Source organism: Emys orbicularis, chromosome 9 (genome assembly GCF_028017835.1).
Source record: "Emys orbicularis isolate rEmyOrb1 chromosome 9, rEmyOrb1.hap1, whole genome shotgun sequence".
Lineage (NCBI taxonomy): Eukaryota > Metazoa > Chordata > Testudines > Emydidae > Emys > Emys orbicularis.
In genome coordinates this window covers 16,297,667-16,324,830 of record NC_088691.1, presented here as the reverse complement: position 1 = coordinate 16,324,830, position 27,164 = coordinate 16,297,667, and positions in this window count along the sequence as shown.

Here is a 27,164-nt window from a genome sequence, read left to right as displayed (position 1 = left end):
GATCCTCACTTCATTTAGTTATACATCCTTTTATTTCCTCCTGGCTGGACTACAGAAAGTCTATTTACCTGGGCTCATGCTGACAACCATTAGGAAATTCTAACTTGTACAGAATTCAGCAGTCTGTCTCTTCAGCAACACTGGCTGCCCCAAATGCATCCAGTCTGTCCTCCACGCTTTACATTATTTCCCATTGAACATAGTGTCAAATCTGAGGTCTCGGTCCTTATATTTAAGGTACCCAGCCATTTGGGGGCAAGGATACCCAATACATTGACTAATGCTCCAGGATGAGGACCACAGACAACAGCTCTACTGCAAAGGCACAATGGAATTCTCCATAGCATGTAAAGCTCATTTGCACAAGAAACAGAGCTTTCTTTCTCTTAACTCCCCTAGGAATTAGGACCACTTCCAACCTTCCACTCCAAGTGCAAAGCACACTTCTTCATCCTCGCTTTTGCTAACACAGCACAATATGCCTATCATATATTATTTTTTTTAAATCGAAACAAAACCCCATGCCCACGCAATTTTTCCTTGGGGAAGTGGAGAGGGAAAGAAAGAGCAACATCTAACAGATGCTAGACATGCTGTTTACTTCAATTCTAGAAGGCACTTATATACAACTGTGATGAGGGCTATATAAGAACCTAAGAAAAACAGAAGCTGTAGTTTGAATTAAGTAGGGCTGTTTTCAATCAGACACCAAATGTGGCAGTTTCAACTATTATCTGTGTGCTCTCTCAAAAAATTCTGAGTGGAATTAAAAAATGTGGCAGTTTCATCACCCTTGTTGACTTACATAGTAGCTTCCACAAACAGTCAACAGCACAGAGGTACAGTCTAGGAGCTGTAAAAATCCACCTGTTTTGCAGCAGATTATTGTGTCATGAAAAGTGATTTCTATTGAACTGCACTGAATTTTTATTTAGATATAGATCGATACAGCTATAGACAGGTAGAATTTTAAGGCTTGATGACTGCATCTGAGATGATACAACAAATTCAGATATTTAGAATAATAAATAACTGCAGTATCTCAAATATGGTAAACATAGAGGGTCAGACTCACCAGTATGTCCCAGCTGCTCTGCACTACACTGTGACAAAAAGTAGCTATAAATCTAGTTTACCTGGAGTGCACAAAGCAGCTGAAAAGTATGGGTGAATCTGGTCTTGACTTTTTAATGGCAGCTACTATAATGTGGGGGGGGGGGTGAGGGCTTCAGCTGGGGGTGCCGACTCTGGGGTGGGTCTGGGGATGAAGGGTTTGGGAGGTAGGAGGGTGCTCCGGGCTGGGACTGAGGGATTCGGAGGGTGGGAGGGGGATCAGGACTGGGGCAGGGGGTCAGGGAATGGGAGGGGGTCAGGGGTGAAGCTCTGGGCTGCGTTTACCTCAGGCAGCTCCCGGACATAGCGGCATGTCCCCCCTCCGGCTCCTACGCGGAGGTGCGGCCAGGTGGCTCTCCGCGCTGCCCTGTCTGCAAGCACCGCCCCTGCAGCTCCCATGGGCCAATGGGAGCTGCAGAGCCAGCACTTGGGGAAGGGGCAGTGTACGGAGCCCTCTGGCTGCCCCATGTGTAGAAGCTGGAGGGGAGAAATGCTGCTGTTTCCAGGAGCCACACGGAGCTGCATTAGCCCCGCTGCGCTGCCGACTGGACTTTTAATGGCCCGGTCAGCTGTGCTGACCGGAGCTGCCGGGGTCCCTTTCCAAACGGGCATTCCAGTCGAAAGCCAGACACTTGGCAACCCTAATCAGGAGTAACTCTACTGAACTCAGTTGAGATCCACTGGAGTCAAAAAAGGCATGAGATCAAAATCAGTCCCAAATATCTTGAACCTATTATTTTTGACTGTGTTGATTTCCTTATAATTCTGTGTCCTATGTATACACATAAGCTCTAAACCATATTCTAGCAAGCGGGCAGAGGTTGTACAGATATGACTCAAATGTTTTTAAATTCCAGTCCGTTGTTTGTTTTTTCCTAGCTCCCTGTGAAAAATACATTTATCAAGCTTTCAAATCAACATTCATAACAGATGCACTAGAACCTGACTTACTTAGAAATTCATTTAGTATAGGTGTATATTCTCGGTAATTAGATTAACAGATGTTATTAAAAGGCTTTAGAGTGTGGATGCCCTAATATCTCATGAGATAGCAAGAAAATTCTATCTGCCTGTAGGTGCCAAAATAGGAAAACTTGGATGAGGATGCTTACCTCTAAGTTCATTATCCTCTGTAATACAAAGGCTTATATATCCTGATGTTGTCTGGATGTTAGTGATAGCCTTATTAACAAGCACTGCACTGACTGTGTAATTGATGAATTATAGCTGCAGAGCAAATTGCTAATTGGAAATTATGATGATCATACAACAACACAGCAATTCCATATAAACTGTAAGATACATGCATGCCATGAGTTACAAACTGTTGTCTTCTTGTGTGGAATTAAAGTAATATCTCACAGACGATTAGATGACCCTTTGCTACCTTGAACTACAGCAAAAATGAATGGGAGCAATTTTGCTTCGACAGACAATGGTAGAAAACCCAGCAAATATCAGAACTTGGCTGCATATAAAGGTCAGCCACAATCCGTTGCCTCCATCTTTTGCAGATACTTTGAAATGTTTGGGAGGTCCCTCAATATCTTGTTTATAAGAATGACAGGTCTTTATTAATTATTATTAATTATTATTTATTTTATTAATTACTGTAGACCAGAAAAGTTTGCTGTAAATGTGGTATTGCTTTTGTTTTGTTTCGTGTGTGGTTTTGGAAGAATATCATCAATAATTAATGAACAGTGATTGTTTTCAGCAACTGGCAAGCCATCCAGGAGTCTGAAAATAATTTAATGTGAATATGTAGATTGCCTCTCTTCTGCTTAAATAAACAGCTCTATAGTATTTTTTCCATGTTGCTGGTGATTACTGCAATGTTTGCACAGAATCGGGATGTGTGTAAACTGGCTTGCAAGGATATGCAATCAAAATAGTTGATTAGATGAAAAACAAATTTCATATTGCTAGATGAAAATTCTCACCGGTCTCTGCTTTCCTTATCAAGTAATTAATACATCCAGTGTTCATTCTTTCTATTGCCCTAACTGAATTCAAAACAGATTCAGATGTGAGTTTAAGAGCTTGTCTACATGGGGAAGTTAGTGCACAGTGAGCTAGGGTGTGAATTTAAAGCACAATAAGTACTCCGCACTAACTCCCTAGCTCCCTCAGACTTAAGACACTTCCAAGTGCACTTAGCTAATATGCACACAGACACTTTCACGGCAGTCAGAGAGTCCACATGGGGAGTAAGTATGGAATAGCTAGTGCACACGAGCTACTTTAGGCTTTTTCCCTGTGTAGCCAAGCGCTAAGAGAAACTGTTGTAACTTATGCCTTCCAGATCGCTTTGTACAAATGTTGCATGAGCTCAGACTGACTCAGATTAACACCCATTTATTGATGTGTAGGTTACAGTTCCTTTCAGATAGCATCTGAAGTTAGCCTACTGAATCTAAAGGAGTTTAAACTGGTATAATTTACATGCCAAGAGTTAGAAGCATGGGCGTAGTAGGAAAACAACTAAGAGTAAGGGCTAATTAAAGTACCCTCTTAAGTTAAACACCTTCTTCCAGCACTTAGATTAGAGTATGTCTACACTACAGTCCAAGGTGTGATTGCAGCACATGTACACATACCAGAATTAGTTTTAACCTAGCTAACCTGGAGTACCAATAGCAGTGAAGCTACAGCAGTATGGAGTTCAGCACGGGCTAACTGCCTAAGTAAGTACCCAGTGTCCTGAGAGGGCTTATACAGGCCACACTGAAGTCCGTGTTGACATGGGTTCACTGCTATTGGTACTCGAGCTAACGAGATTAAATCTATACCTACAGGTGTTGCAGTCACACACACTGATTGCAGTTTAGATGTACTGACAATAGGCTCCTTTAGAGGGAGACTTCCTTGCATCTGTTTACACTCAGTCACTAATGTGTAACTTTCACTGCCTTACACATCACCTCGCAGTTTGTCCCCAAGTTTAATCAGAATGAATCAATCAGAAGTATTTTTTCCCCCTGATGCATAAGTCACCAAGATGCGACTTCACTGGGCTTTGTAGAGAACAAACAAAAAAAACAAAAACAAAAAACCAAAAAAAAAGCGGCTGTGCCGCCCTAGGATTGGGCAGAATGCCGCCTCGAACAATCTGCCGCCCCAAGCACGAGCTCAAAATGAAGAATGGGTTTCATCCATAATGAGCCTTGCTTGAGTTATTATTATTGCTATCTTAGGGTGCTGTGTTAAATGAGAGTGAGAGAAAATGTGAACGTGAAAAAGCATACTTTATTGCTGTCTCATTTTTGTTTCCCAATCTTTGAAAACAAAGCTTTCCTCACTCAAAATAACCCCAGGATATTTTTGACCACATTCAGAATAACAAAAGCTTACCCTGCAGCCTTGCTGTTTGGAATCTTCCCTTGTTTCTGTGCCTGAAAGAGTAAAAATAATATTTAAGGATGTCAATCATTCTAAAGCTTTGGTACAGATCCCCTTCCCTTGGTGGTAATGCTCTGCACTCAGATTGTTACTTCACTGTAGGCAGAAGACTGTTCATACACTTTTCAATTAGATTATGCTCTTTGAAAAATATGAATCTAGCTAGATTTATGGTACATTTATGTACATTGTCTTTGCCAGTGTAGTTCAATGGGGTATCTGTCTTTAATCTGGCAGAACTTTGACAATGTGTCTCATAAGCATACAAGTTGAGCAAGTTTCTGTTGCAAACTAATCAAGTTCCTGTGATGACAATCTGAGCCATCTTTCTATTTTAGGTGTAATGACATATTAATTCTCCTCTCTCAAATCATGAGAATGTTAACATCTTTCATCTGTTATATCTTTCCTGAGATAATCCAAGGAAAATAGAAAATATAGTGTTCAGAGGTGGAACCTGTTATGTTCATTCATTAAATAATCAAAGGGAGCAGAGAGCACATGGAATGTGTTAAAATTTACCTTCCCCTGCAAAATGAATATGCCTTCTGTGAACTTTTCAACATCTCAATAATTCATTCTATAGGCTGTTGACTAAGTAGTTGATATTTCTATTAAAATTGGTACCAATATTTGATGGTTTTAGACCCTAGCCATTAGAGCTCTGTTCACTAAAGAAATGTTTGATTCTGATTTATAAAGATCATTTGGCATGCAAGAGCAATGAAAGCCTAGAGAACGTGAATTGATTCATTGTTGACAGATACTACATATCTGTATGAGAGACAAAAGACTCTTAAAATTCCACTCTTTGACCTACACAAGCACCATGTTTGTGGTCTCATCCTGAATGCAAATAAGATTTCATTTCCAACATAATAATCTCGACTCTCCCTGACAGTATGAAAGCTAAGCTAGACTGACAAGTACTTTATCTCCAAGGCTGGCCCTGAATGGAGTTCTCTTTCACTATGTCAGGCACATGATCAAATGAAAAAGTTCAAGAAGTTGTTGACAAAATTCTACATGACATTAGCTCCGAGAATAAGAGGATGTTACTATTGGAGTATGGCTATGTATTGCTGCTGCATTGTTGGCTGAATTTTTCTTAAACTTTTTTTAAGTTATCCTTATTATTTACCCTCAGGCAGCTCGAAAGCAGAAAAGAGGTGACTGAGCCATTAAATTAAGAGTTTAGCAAATATAAATATTTAAGAATTTAAGGTGATCCCCCAATCAGTTTCTAAAAGGGACCCCCCCTCCACCCCCAAAAAAGGTCAGAGGCAAATAAGGCCCTAATCCTGCAACTGGCCCTGCATGGGCCGACCCCTATTCCAATGCAGAGCTCCTTTCACTTCAAAGGGTGGAGGGGCAGAGGTCCATCCATGTGTATCCAGTTTCAAGATCAGAGCCTGAGCGACTTCACATATGACTTAAATGTAGCCAGTTAAGTCAATGGATGTTTTTGGCACTGGTTTCAATGGGTTCAGGATGAGGACAAGAGACAGGAGGCAGTTGATAGGATTTGTATGTTGTGGATGTATCTGACTAATACCAAGAATAGGAATAGTGCCATAGGCCAATAACTGCACTGCTAAAGTGACTTTTTTTAAGAATGAAGAAATACACTACATTAATAGTATGTGCAAATACAGAGAAACTTCAGTGAGTATGTAATATGACACTTCAGTACAACTTCTCTAATTTGCCTTAGTGACAGGAATGCCCATGGTGAATTGCTGATTTTTTAAATTAGCAACAGAGCAACTAACACAATAATAAAGCCAGGGCAATGCATCAAAAATATACTCTGATAATGTATTTTGATCATTGTAGTTTAGTTATGCTAATATTTCATAATATACAAGTAAAAGTATAGTTCCTAAAAGTAATTAAATTTTAATGATCTGAGACCTCATTAAAGTGCTGTGAGAACCTTTATTCAGAAGCAGTGAGAGATACCAGGTGTTTGTGTGAATTATAAGGTATGTGGATTATTGAATTGCTGATCAGTGAGGGTAGTGCTTGTAATGCTTTACATTCTGGGGATCTGGATGCTGGGTTATTTTGTAATTGAGTTCATCAGCTAAATTTACTTAGCCTTAAAATAAACCTACCTTGACACATGTCCTGTTTGGTAGCATATATTGTACCTTAGAGTGAAGGTAGTCAGAAAACTTATTATGAAAGTGTACCAACGTAGAGTTAGCTACTTAACTTGTAGATTCAAAGCATGGGCCTCTCCTACTTTAGCTAAAGGAGTAACTGTTGTAACTGTTATGAAACCAGCCACTGTGCCAGTGTTGTAAGGGCATCCATATTTATTCTGTGTCAACAACTTCTATATTGAATTGGATCAGCATGCAAGGCAAAAGATTTGGAGGTCTGTTTTTCTACGGGTTAATCCTACAAACTCAATTAGCAATCTGAAAATGAAGCTGTTTTGTTTCTTCCTCTTCCACTATCATTTAACCTACAGTTTCCGAGGAGTAAAAGTAGGTTCAGCACTTGGCAATTAGCTGGAGATCTTACTGATGAATAGAATTTAGTAGTTATAGTACTACAGTCTTCTTTTTGACTGCAACGTTGAAATAACACAGCCCCAGATCCATTGCTGCAACTAAAGAGCTCATAACAGAACTCGTGGGGTGGGGGAGGGGTGCCACATTGTACTTACATAATCCTGGGCCATCTGAATTCTTGACCACTCCCCTGCATGAGTTAGAGCAGCGTTAAGGTCCTCTACCTTACATTGCCTGCCAAAAGTTCCTAGAGACGGATATGATAGGCTAGGGCACTGTGAAGACCAAGTCACGTCCCCTTTTCCTAGCCATGTCCCCTATGCCAGCAAGAGGGAGGGGGCAGTGTGTGAGGGCCACTGAATCAGTTCTTCTCCATCAGAGGACTCTTCATGGGCAACTCTCCCATAGCAAGCTACTCTGCTCTCATTTTCTCCGTAAGTGCTAAAAAGAAAACCACATGGTGCTCTTGAATCCTATCTTGAAAACATTATTTTGATTTAAACAGCAGCACTACACTGCACTACAGCAGTGCAGTGTGTAATTTCATATTCTTCAGCCTAGCTCATTTTCTATTGTGCCTCAAGCTCCTTCCTGACAGTAGTAGCGACAGTCATACTTTGCACATGTATAATGTCTTCCCTCTCCAGATGTCAAAGCATTCATTAATTAGGGCCACTTACTAAGGGCTCTGTTGTAAGGACACATATGGATCTTAAATTTTTCAGTACAGCTGTGAAGTAGGTACCCTTTTAGAAACAGGGCGAAATGAAGCTCAATGAAAATGGGGGGTTGATCCATCTCCTATTGAAGTCAATGGGAGTCTTTGAATTCAGTGGGAGATCCATCAAATAACTTTCCGTAGTTTACTAAGGGTATGTCTACACTACCCGCCGGATCGGCGGGCAGCGATCGATCCAGCGGGGGTCGATTTATCGTGTCTAGTCTAGATGCGATAAATTGACCTCCGAGCGCTCTCCCGTCAACTCCCGTACTCCGCCGCCGCGAGAGGCGCTGGCAGAGTTGACGGGGGAGCAGCAGCAGTCGACTCACCACAGTGAAGACACCGCGGTAAGTAGGTCTAAGTACGTTGACTTCAGCTACATTATTCAGTGTATCCAGGCCTGAGAAAACTGTTGGGAACAGATCCCAGGAGTCCTTAATCTTCTATGTTCTCGCTATTATATAATGCCCCTTCTCTATAAGATTAGAGCACTATGTATTAAAATAGAAAAATATTAACATTAAACCAGAGAGACGGATGTGATTTATGGCAAAGGCGCATGTATAATTTCAAATTATAACTCTGTAGGTTGTGGGGAAGAAGAAGAAGAAAAAAGTATCTTTAATAATACAATGTTAGACTCTACATCAATATTACAATATTTTCTTTTAAATAACTGATGAGTCCTGTGAAACGATATGATGTATGCCATTCTCTGAATTGCATCTGAAGGCTTGATTCCACAAAGTGGAGTTCTGGGAATATTTCCAGATCTCTCAAAATGTGTAGAGAATATTAGGCATACATTTAGATTACCTCCCAGAAAGTAAATTGTAAGAGGTCTGTCCCTTCTAAAAAGAAGATACTTGTTGGGGGGTTATATAATTTCATGCAGAATATTTTTTTAATTACTTTCAACATCTGAAAAACAACATTTGAACAAGATATAAGAAACACAAATGCATTGGAAAAGATTCAGGGACAATAATTACAGAGTACTACAAAATACAAAACTAAAACTGCAGTAAATTAAGATTCTCCATAGACTGTATTGGACATCTTCAGAAATACAAAGTTTATAATTTAGAAAAACAGATATTTTGAAAATATAATTAAAGATTGGGCAATTTTATGTACATGATTTGGCTATGCAAAGAAGAGCTGCATTTCTACACATTGATTCTGCAGTTTTGTTATGCAGCTCCATGCTAATCTGCCTGTGTATATACTGACAGCCTACACCCATCATAAATATTTATTTCAACCAACAAACAATATGAATTTCTGCGGGATAGCGTGATAATGGTAAAACAAATAAACCTATACTTCTATAAAGATATCACCTCATCAAAGCATGAATAGGTTTCCTATCTCTCATCCTGACAGCAGATTAAGAAATAATGTCATAAAGATTAAAATTATACTTTTAAGGGTATATGTCAAGAGTTAAAATTTTAAATCCAGCCTTTCTCTCTAGCCCACAATTTGGAGGTGCAAATAACAGAGAGTGCAATTGATGTCACTTAGGGCATGTCTTCATATGGCGCTCAATTGGTTCTGCTGCAATCTATGTAGCAGCATCAATTTAGTGGGTCTGGTGAAGATGTGCTAAATCGATGGGAAAGCATTCTCCAGTCGATTTCTGTACTCCACCTCCCCGAGAAGAGGTAAGTTGTCGGGAGAGCATCTCCCGTCAACACAGCACAGTGTAGACACCGGGGTAAGTGGATCTAGCTATGTCAACTTCAGTTGCATTAGTCACGTACCTGGAATAGTGTAGTTTGGATCGATTTACCACAGTAGTGTAGACCTGGCCTTAGTTATCAAAGTACAGCATCTGCAAGGTTGGCACAATTAGATAGATAAACTATATCAATGTAATAAAAAGTGACTGCACTGCAAAATTGAATGCACAATTTTTGTGCTTTCAAAACTGTAGGTGTAAATGGGAGAGTTTGCTCCCAGCTTTAAAGCAGGATCCAACAGTATAGTGACTATACTGCTGTGACTTACAAATATATTAAGATAACAAATTGGTCCTAAACTTATTGTCATTGCAAACCAATAGAACCACAAACTATTTCACATATTACAATAAAAAAGTAATGTTGATATCTTTCTTCATTACACAAGCTGCCTTTTTTTAAGCTTTCCTCTTTTTTTAGATGGTAAGTATTTAAGGAGAGGGACTGTTTATTACTTCATGTGTAAAATAATAATAATTAACAACAGCATGGCATAGTTCATTTTGTAGCTCATTTTGTAGATGCACCTTTAGCATACATGGTTTGGGGGGAATAATTAAATGTATTCCTATGTGCCCTTTTTTGAAAAACACTCCAGTTTTCAAACTGCCCGAGGTAGGAATCCAATTTAACAGAAGTAGTAGCTCCTAAGTGCTTCTATAGCCAGAGTCCTGTAATGAGCACTGAAAATATTTTAAGAACTTTCTTCTCAGAGTGCAATACTAAACATAAAAGTTATTAGTGAATCGAATCTGAATTCTTACTGTAAAAGAGGCTTTAAAAATTGCCTCAAATATGAAGATGGTAACGGTGTTAGGCAGAGAGCTACCCATCAGCTTCAAAAAAAAGCAAGAATGGCTTCCCTAATGATAAAAATCATGAACAATTAACAAGCAAAATCACAATTTCACAGGTAGTTGACCATTTAAATTCATTCAGACTTTGGGAAAGAGTGAGACTGCATTAAATTTTAATCGAATTTCATAGCTGTTGAAATATATTCATGCCATACTTGATTGACATTTCTAACACAAATAGTCTGATCTATAAACAGGAGCATTATGTTTTAAGGTCAGCCCTGTCATTTTCATCTGCCCATGTTCAGAATGCATAGTGTTGAAAGATAGTGGTTATTTCCAGTAGTTTCTATTCATTCCCTTTATAAACCTCATTTTTATATACTATACATATCACTGCATCATCAGGGACTAAAATGAGTCTGATGAATGCTATTACTTTTTCAAGAGTATAATAATAATTCCTTATCTTTTGTATGTATGTTATCTCCCTGTCTTCACACATTCAGCCTGTTTTATGTATTAACCAAATTTTATCTACGTGGAAAGGTTTTAATTTCTAAAAAAAAAAAATTGTTCCGTTGTTCCATCATTATAACCAGTGCTATTTATACTGCACTTGTTTAGTCTATATCGATATTCCCATTAACACTTCTACATATATCAGCGTTTCCCAAATGGTGGTCACGACAATCCTTAGTGTGCGTATGCCATTTTGCCCCACACAGCATGACCTGGATGAACTAATTCCCAGCCTGACCAGCAGGAGGCGCCGCACTGGTGAGTCGGCACTCTGTTACAACATGTTAGTGATAGATGGCTAGTTACGAGGCACTAATACTACAATATAGATTATATACAAGAGAAAAAGTCTTAAAATGGCTGAGTTCACATTTAATTATTAATAACAGTACCTTTAATATTAGGACCTTATGTCCCAGCTCTGTGAGCTACTTAAGCACACGTCTAACTTTAAGCATATTTGGGTGCCACCAAAGTCAACAGTATCACACAGAGCCTTAAATCACTTAAGAAATGTCAATAAAAAATTTTAATTCAATATCCAAACAAAAGTTTCAACTTTTAGAGTGTAACGTACTTAGGATTGTTAAACTCCAAACTGGCATTTACTGTACTCTTGGAAAAGGAACAGCATTCAAAAGCATCCTGAAAAATCATTTCTAGGATTGTCTCCCCGACACTGGATGATGTCAACAGATTAATGTATGTCAGCGGTTCTCAATATATATATTTTTTTACTGACTTGACCCCATTTTAAGGAAGTATTTCCTGCCAGGACCCCAGACAGGATGGGGTCACGCCCTCTGCACAGCGTGACCTTGCATGCGCCGTACATGCGAGGTCAGACCATATGTAGCTTGTTCTCTCCTTCTATCATCTGTGACTGATCCTTCCTACATTTGGGACTGATCCTGCAAGATGCTGTGTGCCTCCCAAGAGGTCCTGAGCACTCTCAAGTCCCATTGACCTCTTTAGAATTTGCGGGTGATCACCACCTTGCAGGTCCGCTTTGGCATCTTCTGGTTAGCCAGACACTGTAAAATTGTCAGACATTTTGTGCCAGGTTAGTCTATTTGTATGTGGGCATTCTATGGCAGTCAAGCTAAATATTGATTGCAGTGTTATTGTAGCCATGTTGGTCCCAGGATTTGAGAGATACAGGGTAGGTGAAATAATATCTTTTATTGGATAAATTGCTGTCTGTGCAAGGTACAAGCTTTTGAGCTACAGAGAGCCCTTCTTTAGATCTGGGGAAGGAAACTGAGTGTGGGTTCAGAGTGTCTGAGACACTCTGCTTCCTTCCCCAGACCTGAAGAAGAGCTCTGTGTGGCTCAAAAGCTTTTACTTTCCACCAACAGAAGTTAGTCCAATAAAACATATTACCTCGCCCACCTTGTCTTGCTCAAACTGAATATTGTCTATTTGGGCATCCAAAATTCTACTGTGATATTCCAACATCAAACAGGATTTTTATCCACCAGAGTGATTGGCCACCATTTTAGACTCACAAAAGGTTGCCTTTTGTAAATTAAATGATTGCAAGCATCACCTCAAGAAGAACACACACACACACACCCCAACACACACACACACACACACACACACACACACAACTTTTGAAATGGCATCATTCCAACATTGGGAAGATCACTGCATTTTACCTGCAGCCACAAAGTATATGCTGGCAGATGGGGTTCATTATTGCCACCTGTTCTATCTGGATCAGCAGCTGTATTTGTAAACTGGTAATACGGTATTTAGTAAATGACCAGCTATCTACACGCATTTTTGGAGATTTGGATTAAAAATGCTGTCTTTTTGTAAATGATATTACTCATTTATGTGGGTTGCCTTATTTAGCTATTTGTACAAGGCAAATAGTTTGTCCTTCCAAAATAGGGAAGCAGCTATGGCTACAAGTTATCCATATCTCAGTGTAATTAAAAACAAACTCTCTGTTAAATGTTGGCTATGCCTATTAAAATTAATTAAGACCTTCACCCTTTCCTGGACTGTTTCTTAATGAGCTTAGAATGAAAGTAATAAATCCACCAAACAAGATCTGTCTATAATAGCAATGCCTCCATATCTCTTTTAGAGGGTTCACTGTATATTTCTGTTCTTTTTTCTAATTTTTATGCTCATTCTTCAGTAAACATCTATGTGCTTTTTGAAACTAATAAACTACTTTGTATGCAAAGTAGAGGGCAATAATATGGAAATCCGAGATAAAACAATTTGAGGACTGTATTCATTGAAAGGTCAGGTTTTCCTAGTTAAAAAGGCAACTCAGCCAGTGGATTATTAAAAGCTCCATTAATAATCAATGAATTCCTAGCTCTGGCTACAACAGGGTGCCACTACTAAACCAGGACAAGAGTTGATTCTCCTAATTTGAACCTTGTGCAACACATTAAGTGATTTCATTACATAGATGAACAGACTAGAGTATAATGAAAATAAGAAATACAGTGAATATGTAATTAATTAGAATTAATATTTTAAACTAAAATTAATTGGTTATATGACAAAGAATAGTTCATTTGAATAGTGCTTGCTGGCTGATCTTGTTACTCTGAGATCCTTTACAGCATTTTGTTTCTGCTATTTATTAATTCAATTAGAAATGTTTTCAAAGCTTCATGTTCCTGAAAAACTCTACCTCCTATGGAAAAATTCTATAGACTATATCAGAGATAAATCAAGAAAAAATTCTATCCTGGTTAAGAAACCACACCTGACTTAGAGGGGAAGTGAAAGCAGCTATAAAAATGGAACAAAGTCTATAACCAATAAAAAAGGGGAAATGGGTAGCAATATATATAAATTAGAATGTAGGAACTATGGGGAATTGATAAAAGAAGCAATAGGACCAAAGGACAAATCTATAGCTAGCAAAGTTAAGGACAAGAAGGAGTTTTTCAAATATATTAGGAACAAAAGGAATCCTAACTATGGCATTGGTCGATTACTACATGGAAATGGTAGAACTGTCAATAATAAAGCAAAAAAGCAGAAATGTTCAATAAATATTTTTGTTCAGTATTTGGTAAAAAGCCATTTGTATTTATATCATATGATGATGATGAAATACTCTCCATTCCAACCAAGGAGGATGGTAAACAGCAGCTACTAATGTTAGACATTATTAATCAGCAGGCATGAATAACTTACATTCAATAATTTAAAAAGAGCTGGCTCCGGAGCTCTCGGTAGTATTAATGTTGATTTTTAATAAGTCTTGGAACACTGGAGAAGTTCCAGAGGACTGAAAGAAAGCTAATATTGTGCCAATGTTTTAAAAGGGTAAATGGGATGACCTGGTAATTATAGGCCTGTGAAATTGATACCAGCAAAATAATGGAATAGCTGATACAGGACTTGATAGATAAAGAATTAAAGGGGGTAATATAATTATTGCCCATCAACATGGGTGTATGGAAAATAGATCTTTTCAAACAAACTTGATACCTTTTTTTGATAACATTACAAGTTTGGTTGATAAAGGTAACCGGGTTGATGTAATACTTCTTTAAGGCATTTGACTTAATAGCACATAACATTTAGATTAAGAAACTAGAAGGATACAAATTCAACATAAGACACATTAAATGGATTAAATACTGGCTAATGTAGGTGTTAAAATGTAATTGTAAAGGGGGAATCATCATCGGAGGGGTTATAACGGTGTCCCATAGAAGTAGGTTCTTGGGCCTACAATATTTAACATTTTATCTGTGACCTGGAAGAAAACATAAAATCATTTTTTATGAAGTTTGCAAATGACACAAAGATTGGGGACACAGTTAAAAATGAAGAGGACAGAGCATTGATACAGAGTGATCTGGATCTCATGGTAAACTGGGCGAAAGGAAACACTTTATGTTTCAGTATGGGCAAATGTGAAGTCATACATATGGGAACTAAGAATGTAGGCTATTCTTACAGGATAGAGGTCTCTATCCTGGGAAGCAGTGACTATGAAAAGGATAATCAACTAAACATGAATTACCAATGTGACCTCATGACCAAAAGGGCTAATGTGATCCTTGGATCAACCAACACAGGAATAGGGCATAGAAGTAGAGAAGTCTAAGTTGTAACTCCACTTTAAAGTGGAGGTAATTTCTAAAAATGTAAAAAGAATTAATTTGGACTGATAAATCTCTTAATTTTTTTCTTCAATCTCAAGATAGTTTATCAGTCCTCAATGTGGTCTTAATGAAATATTTTTTTTCATTTTTAAAGTTACCTCCACTTTTGCAAAGACACTCAATGCTCCCTTTCATTGCTTTCAACACTATCCTGTTCAGAAATCAGAGTACAGAAAAACACCCAGGTATGAACTGCAGATAGTTGGATGAAGAACAGAAATGGAACCTTATAGTAGATACTGGGAACCATGTGAGTATTTACCAGATAGAACTCTTGTTTTCCTATGTTTAAATGCTAGAAATTTGTTTTTGTAGCCATGGAGGAAGCCTTGGCATTTATGCCCTCTCATTTGTTTCCCCTTGTAATGAATTATGTATTTATCCTGTGTTAGTTAATCCAATTCCTACTGGCAATAGCTCCGTTGTTCATGTGTGCTGCATTATGTTCACTATACTATAAGTTAGACTTAAGTTTTCCATGGATGGTTTAGTACATTGAATTTCTTATCCCTGATTTGCTTTTGAGAAGGCCTAAACTTTAGCTGCAGGCTTATAAGTGCCTATGTAAACAGGTATTTTGGGAGAATTACATACTGAGTGTACTCTCTAATTCATGCATGAAAAATTGCAATTTACTACTCCACAGCTCTCAGCTGGCCTGGGTTTAGTAGAGCCTGCATTGGCTTGTGGCTCTTAAAACCAATATTGTCTTGTTTTCCTGAATCCCTTACACATAAAAAAGATTGACATGACAGAATAATAGAAAGTGTATTACATTAGGATTTAGCATTAAAGATAAACAACACAAATGAAACTGAAAGCATATGGCACTCTTTGCCTGCTATGCCAGTTGATGAGCAATAGATTTTGTATTATGATCCATTTTGGAGGTTTTAGACTATTAAAACCTAGTTGCTCTGTTTTGTATGCTCAAAAGTTGCCAGTTAAACCAACTGGAGCAGCCTAATTTTGCTGATTGTATGATGGACGTGTCAGACTTCTGGCTTTGATTTTTCTGATACTGGAACTGGAGGACTAGACAAAAAATGTGATGACAACAGATTGTATTCAATAACACAGCCTTAAAAAGGAAAATTATCACTGAAAGAATGACTAAAACTGAAATAGTATTTATGAAAATATATTCGAAGAAGTAGAGAGAAAACAGACTAAAACTCAGATGTTCAGGTATCAGATGCAGTGGTTGCCATTAGAAAGTTAACATTCATTTCCAGTAACCTCATAGTAATATCCAACAAACCGGAATATTCTCTTGCACTACTTGCTAGTGTAACTGCTTTCCAATAAAAACAACAAGGAGTCTGGTGGCACCTTAAAGACTAAAAGATTTATTTGGGCATAAGCTTTCGTGGGTAAAAAACCTCACTTCTTCAGAATCTGTTAATAAAGGTGCCACCAGACTCCTTGTTTTTTTTGTGGATACAGACTAACATGGCTACCCCCCTGATGCTTTCCAATGTAAGTAAGGCTTCAATTACTGGGCCCTTAGAGTAGAAATTAACTGCAGTCCCTCAGATACTATATACATTTAGGAACAAGTTGTGGCTAACCCCTGCATAGGTACACAAGAGATACAGAGATCGCGTCCCCCATGCTCCCACTTACATCATCAGTCCAAATATACTGAACAAATCATTAGCATAAAATCAAGACGGTGCAAGAAAATAAAGGTACCGGAACCTCTCAGGACTCCCGATGCAAGTGCCTTTCCCTCAAGACCTATGGTGAGACTGATTTCCTTGAGTTGGGTCATATAGAATAACCCAGATCATGTAAGGTGCTCAGCATTGCATGTACTTAGGAGGAAGGTGCCCCAAGTCCTCCATGTCTGTTCTCCCTAAGCATGTCCAGCAAGCAGTGGTGTCCCGCTATTGAAACGATTTAAGTGGAATGTTTTAAGAATTAGGAAAGAAAAGCCTAGGTTACATTTCAAAAACATAAAGTGAACTAATGATTACCAGTGTTTCATCCAGGCAGGAGAATGATGTGCACTAAATACAAGATGACGGTAACCAAGTGAGAATAATTCAGTCAGGATTATGGCAACCAAAAGTCTTCATCTTTGTATATTATCTGTTGATAACATGAAACTTGCTTATGCCACCACCTGTAAAGTGATCAGTCACTCCTGTGCTGGGATCCAGCCAATCTCCAAGCCAAGAACTAGTCTGGTATATAAGCCTCACAGGAGGAACAGCATCTTGAAACTTTTTCCTGCCTGACAGTGGTAACAGACTCCCCAAGTCTTAGCCTGTTCCAGCCTTGCTCTCATTCTGGCCTCGCCCCAACCCCGCTCTGAATGCCTGATGCAGGCGCTGCTCCTGACTCTGACCCCTAGGCCTCACTGCCGTGGCTCCAACCACTAGGACTGACCATCCCCATCACGGTTTCTGACACCACCATATTGCATGTTTTATCTTTGTTATCGTGACAACCATCCTTTTGTCCCTAGTACACTGGGGATTGAACTGGGGGCATCCACAGCTAAATTCAGGAGCTACTAAAGCTTGGGCTAAATTTATGTTTCATGGCATACAAACAGGTAAGTTTGATTAAAAACATAAAATACTCTTGCTGGAAGCTTGTAACATAACACTACTTTATTTCTCAGAATTCAGAATGATAACACACAAGAACTCAAAGATAGAGACACACAAAACAGGCTGCTCCCTAAATCAGAGAGGCACAACTCACCAAGCTTACTCTAAGCTGTCTGTCTGTCTGACTGACTCTGATGGCAGACTTCTCTACAGAACCCCCTGTCTGCAAGCAGGACCAGGGAAACCCCTGAGCATTTAAAGCGATTGATCATAATTTTAACATATTTTTCAAATACACCTCACTAAAGAACCAGGCCTCTGTAGTGAGCGAGAGTAACAACTCATACCCTCTGTGGATTGGCATGGAAGGGACCTATAACTCTCATTAGTGGATTATGTTATGTTCAGTTCATTCTATCTAAGATATGATTGCTTAAAACTACCTTCCAAGTATGCAGCTATTGATTCTACCTTTTAATGAAGTTTGTTACAAACTGACTGTCTGACGGGGTCAAAGGAATTTTAGCTCCTCGCCACTCCTTTTTTTTATATTGAATTTCTTAGAAATACTTGAGTCATAAAATAAAATCAACAGTCTCGAGGGCATCATTAATCTAATTCCATTTATGTCTCTCCTATTTTGCATCAGTCCTTTTCTTGCAGAGGCACAGATCTGTTTAGACACATTTGGCAGTGTGTGTGACAATTTGTTCATGTTTATTTCAAACTTGAAAGAGCAGTAAAGGCAACATTTTCTTTTAACTTTCCTGTGATTAAATGTGTTATGTCAGTGAGAGAGAGCCCAACTGAAGGCTTAGCTCTTTGCTGTTGTGAACTTTCAGTAATACAGTCTGGATGCTTGTAAGCTCTCTCACCAAAGCAAATGGACTCATGGGGTTTCCAGCTGGTTAGTGCAACACATTTAATTATACTGATATTGACAGTATTTTTGACAATTACTGTGAATTGTTTCACATGGTCTCTTGTGGATTGACTATTTAGGTGACTATCAATTTGAGATTGGGCAGAAATATTGTTGATTTTCAAATTCATTTTTAATAAATACAAGTTTCTAAAAAGAAAGTAGTGGTGTTTTTCACTAGAACTCTCCCCTCACCTTCCCATCACTCTCAGCCACAATAGAAATTATCAATCTGCAGCACCCACAAAAGTGTTATCTTTCAGAAGTTGCTAGGTACCACGATCTCTGGAAGCCATTATTGTGACCACAGAAAACCTTGTGTTTCATTGGTTGAGTGTGTACTCTTCTAATACCAGACCTGAATCAAATAATGAAATCAATTGAAAATGCTTTATTTGATGATTGATGGGGGGAAAATAATCAAATACATTATTCATCAAATCATACCATCTACAGTACTGACTGCATTTGCCCCACTCAATACCCTACTGAATAAGCTTTGTGTAGGAGGTAGTGGTCTAGAATAAATCAGCACATTATTCTTCAGCTTGTGCTTGTATCTGAATTTAATCTCTTAATAAAACTCAGTTATTGATTGTTATATTTTTAATTTGCCTCAGGGCTCTTATATAACATTATTCCAAACACAACACAATCTAAAGGAATTTTCCTACAGAGGATACTTCAAGTAAAAGTAAATAACACATAAGCCTGAGTTAGACTATGTTATCCAACTTTGAGTTTCTCCTAGAGAGGTTTGGCAAGTGGAAAGTTTTGTTAAAAATTAAACAGCGGAGGAATTTTCCTTTGCAAAGTGCACTGAAAAGTTGATATACAGCAAATGCTAAAGTGTATTTCATTCATGAGACTGCCAACCTAAGGACACCCAAATGCTCTCATAAAAATTGGAGCTCAGCCTGAGCCCAGAAAATTGGTTGCAAGTTGAGATCCACATAGTAAATGCAAAGCACATGTTGATCTCTACGATTGGATTAAATAGAATTTTAATCCAAACAACCAGTCTCTCTTTTCCCCCTGTAGGTATGAGATTAGAGCTGGATGAAATTTTTCACCCAAAACTCTCCTCCCTCCCCCCCCCCCTGAAAAATGTAGATTCAGATCAAACAAAATATTTTGTTTGACTCCAAAAAAATGTTTTCAACTTCTTCTATTTGCTGAATTAAAAAAAAAATCAGTTGCACTTCAACCCAAACTTAATTGTTTTAATATTTTTTGGAACTGTTGGTAAATAAAAAAATCAGTTATTTGCATAGCTCTGTTTGGAATATCTAGTTCAATTATATGTTTTAAATTACCTAACTTGATTTATTTACTGCTGCTTCTGTTGCTCATTAATCATTTGTTCTGAATGTAGATGTAATTTACAAAGTGAATACTGTACTATTAACATTGGCTCCCTCCCAACTTCCCCTTTTCTTTGGATCCACATCTGTACAACACAAATTGCATTTTACAAAACACGGGCATTAATGTCCATCACTGTTACCAAATCAGAGACCTACAGTAAAGAGGTCTGTGCCAGCAGACAGGAAACGTCCAGTGCTGGGTAACAAACACTCTTAGATATTTTAGCTAGATATCATATCTGTGATGAGAAGCAGGTATCATGACTATGTGGTGTTGTAGATTTTATTTGTGCTCCCATCTACCATGAAATTTTATGCTCTGTGATTTTATGTTGTATATCCTGACATGGGACATCTTTAATGCTGAACATGGTGAAAGAAACAAGCCATACAGAGAAGAATTTTCTCCTAGAAATTGCCGTCTTAGACAAACTTGTGGCAAAATAGTGAATAAATTATCTGTTGCAATGAGGCACCTAATTACTTTTGGCATTTCGAAATGTCTAGTTCTTTAAAATTTAATGTCAGCTATAATATGGAGACTATCACTAGAACCAGCAATAACTTTAGAATTGGAATGAACTGTTCAAGTATAGGAAATATCTTGGAAACCTTTATGCATCCAAAACCAGAAAGAACATTTTAAGTGTGTGCACTGTACTGTATATACAGGTAATTATTAGACCCTAATGTATCACTCTTTTTTTAACTAAGAGTTTAAATAAATATAACATTAGCAGGATTGTAGTGAATGTAGAAGTTATTCATGTGATCTGTTGGCAATAGATAGAACTGAAGTGTACTTGGTACAAATATACACACGTAGATTTGAACAAAAGCAACTTACTGTTTTGTTACTTTAATTGTTTTACATGAAAACATTTTTAAAATAGTTTCTCAGATAGTCTAACCCAGGATAAAAGGACAAACGCTGCCCTTGTTTCTTTCCAGCAACTCTACTGAAGCCAAGAGAGGTGCCTAATTATAAATGAGAGCAGAATTCAACCCTCATTGTTGGCCTGATTCTTTTACCCTTACTCACTGAATTAAATTGGACTGCTGGCAGAGTGAGCTGTTGTTCATTGTATGTGTAGCAAGACTGATTTTAAAAGAATTGTTGTTGATCACATCCAGAGCCTCAGAGATAGGGAGGCTTTGTCCAGCAAGAGAGACCGGGGACTGGCCTAGCCAAGGATTTACACCCTCTGCATCTCCCCACCTCAGGGGCTTGAAGAGGGGGCTCTGTGGCTGATTGGTAGGAGAGAAGGGTGAAACATAAGACTGTTGGTTCCAGTGTAACCAAAGGGAGGGTTTATAAGCTCTTTCTCCTGCCCAGGGGCAGTCCTCTGCACCAGCAAGAAAAGCTTGCCCTCCCCCCGCCGCCTCTTGGGATTAGAGAAGAACTGGATTCTTGTGTCTACTGTGGGCATCATGCTAGTTGTCTTTTGGGGGATGGGAAAGAATTTTTCCCTCACTACCAGACTGACTTGGGTGGGGTGGGTTTTCTCGCCTTCCTCCCAGCAAACCAGCGACCCAAAGGATAGGTTAGATTGTAAATTCATTTTGTTGCAATTTGGCAGTTGCTCAGTGCAGGGAATCATTTAATATGGGTGTGGTTCCCTGATAAATTGGAATTGGAAATTGGAAGTGGATAAAGCAAGTGGGTGTAGCAGCGTGTAGTCTCTGAACCTATCCTCTTGTGGCATGGCATACCTCAGTTTCCCACACAACCCACACAGACTTGATCATGTTTACTGCTGGAGTGACTTAGCCATCCAGATGAGTCCCAGATTAGTCCATTCCTTACAGGGCATTAAAGTTTCAACAAACACAAAAACTACTGCCACTCCTGGGTTCTGCTCAGTTTCTTCCAGTCAGAGAGTGCTGATTCTCAAGGTAACTCTGACTGGAGTTTCTCTCCAGTCAGGGTCCTCTTCCCTAACCCAGGGGTTTCTGTGGGAACTTCCTTGCAGCTCTTCCCCAGCTTCAGCTGAGCTTCATAAGGGCCAGGAGCTCCTCATCAGCCCTGAATCCTCAGCTGAAAGCCACTAATCAGTCACAGGTGGGCTTAGCCCATCTCCCGCCTCAAAGAATCCAGTCACCCTGTGACAGCGGGGAATAGGGTTGTGGCTCCTTATGTCTGGTACATTGAGGAGACAACCTTCTCTTTCCCATCCCCTTAACTCTTGTACAAGTGGAGGGTGGGTGGGTCCCAGCAATGGAGGTAGGACTAGGTTAATAGGTGAGGGGCTGATAATAGCTCTCCACCATGTGGTATGGATTACAAAGGAAGAAGATGCTGCTCTGGATGAGTTATTGCAAGATACTTCTCAGATGAGAACTTTATAAAGTTGCAGCCTAGTTAAACTACTTTTCTGGTATCTTGTCTTTCTTTCTGTGATGTCCTGGGCAATTAGAGATTGATCTATACTAAAAATATCATGGGTGTTTACAATCCAAACTGGATGTGACTATATATGTCATGTCTGTCCACTGTCTCTGTAATGAACTGGACCAAATCCCCAGCTAGGAACACTCCTGAGCTTCAAGGAGCATTTATGGAGAAGGGTTGAAATCTGAATCGAGGTCCATATTGTGTAGCTCACGGCAGTCCTATCTCTAATCCTTTTATTAGTATTTGTTATTTACTACAGTAGCAGCTAGCGGTTCCAACCAATCTCAGGGCCTCACTGTGGTAGGTACTGTACAAATAAGAGGCAGTCTTTACCCTAAAGACCTTGCAAATCTAAACAGACGAAGGATGAGAAGGGAAAAAGAAGCTCAGAAAGATTAAAAGAATAGCCTAAGATCACATAGCATATCAGTGGTACAGTTGGGAATAGAGACCTAGTCCTCTGACAAGTGTCCTACCTGCTACACCATGTTGCCTTCCATCAGTTTGTAGGAGAAGACTGGAAAAGCTAAAGAAATCTAGTGTAAGATGAGCAGATGTGAAGAATGAGATGCTGCAGAAGAGAGAAAGGACTTTAGTCTAGGTATATACTCTCAGAAATAGTCCTTAGTTAGTGGGTTGGCTACAACTGTTCAGCGGTTTAATGCAGTCTTGAAGTAAAGGAAGTTTTATTGACGTAACTGCCCTATGGTGATTTGACAGAAAGAAGGGCTTAGGCATGATAATTTACTCCCTCCAGTATACTGTTTTCATTTTTAGCACACATTTCTAGGATACTGATGATTGTGAGGAGACCACTGGTTTCTTTTGGGAACTCTGATCAAAACATTTGTATAGTAGCTTTCTTTTTAGCTTTTGCAGGTAATTTAGCAGAAAGGGAAGCTTTCTTTTTCATCAGGGTAATAAAGTTTAATTGGAACAGTGATGCACCTGCCCACTTCTAGTGTCCTTTCTGTTAAAATTCCTCATCCCCAGCTATTGTCTTTTCAAAAGCTAATGTCTACATGATCAAATATCCCAAGATTGCTTCCAAACAGAGAGGAGGCTTTTAATGGGAGATAAACCAACACTGGAACTGACAATTTTCCATCAGTAAGATTTGACTGAACAGCAGGGTACTAGTAGCTATTAACATCCTGACAACATTACCTCTCTTACACAGTCTAGTCTTCACATCTGGATGCTGACCAAAATAACTCCTTAACTCAGTAATGTGATTTGATCTGCTTTATAGACCTACAAAGAAATATACAATGTATTAAGAACCTCCTGCGACAGTCATTTTAATACATTCTGTGTAGTGACATTAGCAGCTCTGCTACTGTTATCTAAACAGCTGGATTTTTTTTTAAGTATTACTTTTCTTACATGTCCCTTAATTCATAATTTTCTTATATATTTCATTATCCATTATTAATTGTATTTACTATTCCAGGTTACTTTGCTTTATACTATGTCCCATTGCATTACACTACATGGAGGGGTACAATATAGCATGACTAGTGAAAGGGAAAAATTGGTTGTCTTTGTAGTACAGCTATCATGTACTGTACTCACTCTTTCCATATATTGTAGCAGAGGGACTATACAGGATCTTTTGATAGCCTAGTAAGTTGAACTGGCCAGCTGTTCTTTCAAAATCACTACTCATTGCTTTAAAGATGCTGTTTTGTGCTTAATTTGTCCAGTCTCCATATGTTTCAGTCTGCAATGACCATAGTTCAGTAGCAGAACTTTATTACTGATGATTGCATTGTCCTACAAACAATAATGCAGTTTGTTAGCTGCTGGCATGGAAATATCTTCCAGTATATTAGTTGACCAAGTTACCTAGGAGGGATGCATAATAGTCCATGTGTTAAAGTCTGGCAAGGAGCAAGCATAAGACTGAAATAACTGCCTTGATGATAGACCAGGTGGAGAAGTTGAGACTGTTTCTGTACCCATAGAAACTCCATGTTTGGCTTGTTAAAAGGTATCCCTATCTATCCCTGTCCACCCCCCACTATTTTAGTACAAGCTATGTTGCCTGAGTCACAATTGGTAATAGCTTTCTGCCTTTTCATTTATGAAACAATGTTCTTTGTGATTGTGTGATTGCTACAAAGACTTGATGTCCATGGAATAAATGAAAAGGTGCCACTGAGTTAGAGTTGATAAAGAAAAGTAGACTCTCATCAGACAATAAATAAAAGACATGAGAGAGAGAGGATGTGCAAAATCATGATTTTTCATTATCCTCCCAGGACTTAAACTGTTAAATAAATGGTATGACTAGAAGTGCACTGAGCTTTTCAAAAGGGATTTGAACTCTGGTGAACAAACCTTCTAGGAGTTCCTAAAGAACTAAGCCTTGACTTTAATCTGTCCTCTAGGCTTGTATCAGGCTCACAGAGGGCTAGACAAAAACAAACCAAAAATTTCCCTATGAAATTATTGCCCTTTGTGGTGGACTCAGTAAGTGAATCAAGGAAAGTTCCTCTCTATAAAAGTCATTAGAGGGCCCTGGAGCAAAGGAAAGACTGGATCAGAGTATGATAGAGCTGCAGCTAAAAGAGAAAGATGTATCTGGTGGCAACGTCAGCAACATAGAGCATTGGGGAGGTGCATGAACATTCTCCAGTGAGGCACCCTTACCTGTTTGCAGAGGAAGAAGGGTGAGAAAGTACCGGTAATAGTAAATCAATCGCATTACAGAATTAACAGTTCCATTATAACTGTAACTTTTTGAGATGTTGTAATTAAACCACTAGGTTGACAAATTACAAATGTTTTATAACAGAAACTTATTTCTTGTTACTCTCGCTATAGGGCCCAATTCAGAAAAGCCCTTAAGCATATGCTTAGTATCAAACATGTGAATAATCCTCTCCCTGTTCAGCAAAGTGCTCAAGCATGTTCTTAAATTAAGTGCATGAGAAGTCCCCATTTAAATCAATGGGATGAGAATACAGCAGCAAATATTTTTCTTTATTAATGTTCATGAAGATTGAAAGAATGATTCCTCTGTGTGAAGAGCCATCATGCGAGCTTTCCCATGCAGCAGCATACGTTGGGGTTGATTATGCTCTCACACTGGTTTTATGCTAGTATAACTCCATTTACGTCAATGGAATTACTCATCATTCACCTGGTGTAAATGAGAGCAGAATCAGTCCTGTTCAGTCCTGGCTAGCACCATTCCTGAAGTTGGAACTCTGCAAAACATTTTGCAGGGAACATAAAGGTGGTCAAAATCTTTTGTCTGCCTTTGGCATGGAAAGCACACTCTTCTATAAACAGGACAGAATGGTGTCTTTCTCTTCATTAAAATAAAAAATGCCTGCAAATTCCTACTCCATCAGTGTAAATCCACAGCTATCTGATAAGTTTCAATCTCAAGCTCTTCAGGAGTGCCTTATCTTGTCTATAACATTACTTTGTTTTCTGTTGGTAGAAACTCTTTCAATGTTTGTATGTATAATTAGCTAAATGTCACAGGTGCACTTAAAACATTTCTGTTACCATGCCTGTACTCAGGATTATTTCCCAGGTTAGGTTTTATTTTCAAATGCAAAATTTATTTCTTTTTAGTGAATTGAGTTCTGTGAAAGGTACCTCCCTGACAGCGCTAAATATTGAAATCCTATATTTATCCACAAAAAGGTTATATGGATGGAGCAGCAGTGCAGGCTTCCCATTATACAGAGAAGACCAAGGGGTGAGGTTTGAATCCAAAACTGGGTCTGTCTCAGTTTGGATCTGAACTACCTAGGGAAAGACAGTTAGATCAGGTCTCATCTAAGCTCAGTTTTTATGTTCTAGATACACAGCTATAGCTATAGAAGGTTTCAAAATAGCAGATCTTAAACTTGTCACTAGTAGGGGACTGAATGTTGCTCATCCTGACTAATTTTTGCAGGAAAGAAGAAAATATTTTGTGGCAACAGTTTTTAAAATGGCTTTTTTCCACAGAAGTGGTTCTGGAGGAGATAGGCTAGAGGAGAAAGTATAGGAGAGGTTGGCAAGGTTGCAAAATTAATTGCAGTCTATCAAAAGGTGGTAGAATTAAAGGGCTTTATTATTTATCGTATGGCTATTCTCACCATGTACAATTTGCATTAAGGGCTCAGTTGTCTATTGGGGGTAAGATCATGTTCAGGATGTCAATTCCCTAAATTCATATATCGTGGGGTACCTGTGCCTCTGCAAAATCTTCCCCACCGCCCCTCGCTAGATGTTGTGCCAGGGCATCCTAAAATGTCTCTGCCCTTGAAATCAGCTTGAGAGTAGATCCCACAGCATTAAGTTGAAGTTAGTTACAGACTGGATGGGCAGTAACTTGAAATACTGTGTCCAGTGGGTTTGTGAGGGGAACATGCTACGGAAAGCCTGCATTTCTTTTGTTCCATGCCACCCATGGCCTAGACCTGCATTTCTGGCTCCCCTACAGAGTTCCATATGTATGCATGAAAAATTAAGAGAAAGCTAAGGTTGGATAGAATCAAGGTACAATAACAGAAGAGGAAGAAATTATTGTTCAGATATCTAGAAATGATGCGAAGGACAGGTCTCTTCAGCAAACATTCTCCCAACAATTTAAAGTCTATTAATTCGCAAAACCAATCATTAGATGCAATACAATCTCTGGGAATAGTTTTGAAATGAATGATGAATTAAATGGTAGCTCTAAAATAAACCATAATATTTTTCAGGAATGTGTGTGTGTGTGTGTGTATATATATATATACATATCAAGAGAGAGAAGTTTTACCTTATATATCAAACTATAACTTGTTCCAACTACTTTCTTGGAGAGACCTGGTAAACAAAATAGTAATTAAAGGCAATTATTGTAGCGATGACAAAATCAAAGCCTCTATACTATGGATTTCTTATTTCCAAAATTCAAAGCAAGCAAGGCAAAAGCAGTGACTGAGATTTCC